Raw genomic sequence first — 3899 nt, forward strand, 5'->3', positions numbered from 1 at the left:
CTGTTTCAGCACACAAAAGCGAGTTTATTTTTATTTCTGAGTGCTTTTGCACTTCTGCATCCAAAGGATGGGAGTGGTAATGAAGTGCTTTAAGTGCTTGGAAAAATAATTTGCTGGGATTAACTATTCAACAAGTTTAGAGATCACGGTGAGGACAGCCCAGGCTGTTTCTGAACTTGTGGAGTTCCCTGTTTTCTGAAAAGAGGAACAGCGTGAGCCAATAGATGCTCAAAATAAACAGATTTCACCAGCCTCAGAGGGTGACAAGTCAAGTCAGAGGGAAACAAATAAGATGGGAGGATGGGACAGCAGGCCACCGCTGCAGAAGGCTCTCTTACCCAGCTGCTAAAAACCCCAGCCTGGCTGAAACAGTGAGAGAGCTGTCAGGGAGGGGAAGGCCAGAAAGGCTGTAGCTGTAAGGGGCAACCGGAAATCCTTCTGTAATTGCACTAAGAGGAAGGCTGAGAAAGAAAGCTTTGGTCTGCTGGGCTGAAGGGAGGGGAGGTCTGAGCAGATGATGCTGAGAAGGCGAGTGTTTAATGCCTCCTTGCTGCAGAGCTCTCTGCAAAGGACATCTGCTACCAGATGGCCGGCACAAATCACCCAAGTGACAAAGGGCTAGGGTAAAGAAAACACAAGCACTTTAGTAAGTTTAAGATTCCCAAATCAGCTAGTGAGAACATCGCCTGATAAAATTCATCCCGAAGCATTAGAAGGAGTAAGCCTACATCTGCTGGGGGGGATTAATCTCATTTAAATGTTGCCAACTGAAAGTTTGGCATCCAGTCCAAACTGTTTCTTTATTTTAGGGGTGTCTGGCCCCTGCCCAGGCCTCCCCCCTCAGCCTGATCACAGCCCAGGAACCCATTTCAGCCCCTCGGGACTATCATTCACTACTCCAGTGACTCTGCAGTAGGGTCAGTCTCCAGCTCCCCAAAGCACTGTCCTGCAGGAATACTTAAGCTTAAAAATATATTACCAGGTGGTCTCCCCCCCCCTTTTTAGTAAATATGTCTAAATAAGGAAGGGAAATATCCACTGACCCCTGTAACAATGCAGATTAAATCTTTTCCCTTGCATACTCCAAAATATGGAAGAACTATTCCAGAATATCTGTGTCTGCCACCTGTTCCCTCCACATCCTGACCTTCAAGCAAAACGACTTTGTTTTCCCAGCATGTCATTTAAATGAAGGTATTCACTCCACACATATCTGTAATGCTTGCCCAGCTCTTAGAAACTGCAAGCATTCTGCACCTGGCAGATTGCATAATCCAACCCAATGAAAGAGAAATATGGTCAATAAGTCCTTAACATAACCCTTTCGTCTCTCTTCTGGCCAGCAGCTTGTCTCTCTGCAGTTTCCTTTTACAGGGTGATTTCGAAGCTCCTTTTGAGTAGCTTACATTTTATCACTGGTTGGACACGAAATAACTCCACACGCTGTACTGGAGGGAACATGTTGTTCTGCTGTCATAGGCACAGCTGCCTGGGCAGAGGAGACTATTAACAATGAAGCATCCAGATAAAGTGAGTAGATACCTGCAAAAAAAAAATTGCTACCTCATTAGAGATATCCTATCTTGCAGCACAGCTCTTTTGAGAAACCATTTGGCTAGTGAATTGCAAAATAAAAGGACAGACACACTAATGATCCTTTTTAATCAGTTTAATTAGAAAGGAAGGCTAGTACCTACTTCTACTTCCTTTCACTTTAATCAAGCGAAAAATGTAATGTCATTTGTCTACCATGGGCAGCCAAAGTAGTAGAAAAATCCTGCTGCACAGTTTTATCAGCTTAATCTTTTTCTCCTGAATGTCATTTGGCATTTGTGTTCAGAACTCATATGGACAAAATCCTTAGAAAAATATTCAAAGGGAACACTGCCAGATTTGGTGGCTGTGTCCTAGTTAAACTCTCTTTCCTCTTTTTGCTTTGCATTGCCAAAGAAAGGAACCCAAACAAGACCATCCATCGGCAGAAAGGTTGATTACAGAGGTGCCTGGCTGCCGTGTCAATAGAGAGGGGACCGTGGATGATTTATTTTTTTAATGGAAAAGCACCAATCCCTCCTTAAATGCACTTCTTGTTCAGCACATGTGAGTGCAGGGGCAACTGCCAAAAAACCATGGCAATCTCAGTCTCCCGTTGCCCCCAGAGTCAGAAGGGGAGCCACTAGTCCCACTTCAGCTGCGTCCCAAGTCCTTGGAGTCTGTGGTTGAGTGTTTCTGCTGAAGAGGCACAGGCTGGAAGGATCACAGATATTTATATTTCTTTAGCCATTCTGAAGGGACTTCTCTCACTTTCTTACCACGCTCCTTTCATGTGATTTTTGCCTGGCAGTCTTTCCAGATCCAGATTGTCACTGCTCAAAATGTGTCTATTCTAGAGCCTCTTGCCCTCAAAATAACTCAAAAAGTCAGTGTTTTTACTAACTTTCTTAAACTGTTTGTAAAAGTTATTGAATACAGACAGGCCTTCTCAAAAAAAGGTAGATGAGGTACTCAGGGATATGGTTTAGCATAGGACAGGAATGGTTGGACTCGATGATCTTAAAGGTCTTTTCCAACCCTGTGATTCTGTGATTTAGGGTTGTCTCCAATATGATGACTAGAGAATTGTAAGAGAGGGAGAGAGAGAACACAGGAGTAAATGTGGCTACCTTGTGCCTTGATTTACTGAGAGAAGTCTGTGCAGGTATTAGTATAGTCTTCCTGTTACTAGTTGTTGCGCCAGGAAAGATGACAAAGCAACTGTGTAGGGTTTCCTCTTTTACAATACTTCTTCTTCCTCTCTTTTTGATTATCATCTCTTACTGACTTACATTTCCTCGTGTGTACAACCATCTTTTGGTTGTATTTTTTCCTCTGTCTTCTCCAATTTATATTCTGGGATTTACTGTGTGTATTGATGGCCTTTAGTATCAAAAGGCAGACATCCAGCAGTCGAAAACTGCTCATGCCTATATTTTCATAGGAAAAAATACCCCTGTGAGCAGTTCTGTACAGAGGTGTTTTAGCAGAGTTGTATGGGCAGGTTTGTCCATCTGAAATCAGTCTCACAGGTCAAGGGCACACTGCAAAATAGTTTGGGTTTACAAAATGTCAGCCCAATGCTTCCCCACCTGCCCTGGTTTTGGGCTGCTGATGCTCTTCACTCCTTTCCATGGGGGTTTAGGTTCCCTCCTGTCAGTGTGTTTGCATTCGAGTGTCCCTTCCAGTTTTGCTGAGAACTGTTGATTTGCTGCATGGCTCACTCCTTGCAGAAGAACATTTATCACAACCTAGGAGGTGATCAGCACATTTTGGAATCAGGACCTCTTTGCAGATTAGTTTGGGAAATCTTCAGCCAGAAGACACTTCTTACCAAGTTCATTATTTACTCAAATTTATAAAATTTCCTATAAAATTGATATCATTTTCTATATAATTTCCTATCTGCATTGATATAATTTTAGAAAACAATTATAAAGCATTCCATAGGTTCAGTGTCAAGAATAAAGTATTCAAACCCTTGTGAAGTCAGCGTTTCTCCTTCTTGACTTTACACACAAATATTTAAATGTTTTCTTATTCACTGTGGTGTTATAGAGAACTATATGTGTTCAAACCAAATTTGTTCGCTCTAGCACAATGATTTTGTTTTTATACCTTTATAAAAGAAGCTGCTGAAGAGCAAATTCATGGAAGTCAGAAAAGATGCAATTGCCTTCAAAAAATTCTGCAGTACTTCTGTAATGTGAAGTCCAAACAAGCTGCCTGGGTTTTCAGGCCACTGGATGTCACTTTTGCTTTACAGGTATGAATAAAAACATTGATTTTTTTATTGTCTTTTACATTTTAGGTAAGATATATTCCTGGTGCAGTTCTGATAGTAGAGGATGGTACTTGGTGTCTTC

The sequence above is a fragment of the Gallinula chloropus genome (assembly GCF_964237585.1).
Source record: "Gallinula chloropus genome assembly, chromosome: 1".
NCBI lineage: Eukaryota > Metazoa > Chordata > Aves > Gruiformes > Rallidae > Gallinula > Gallinula chloropus.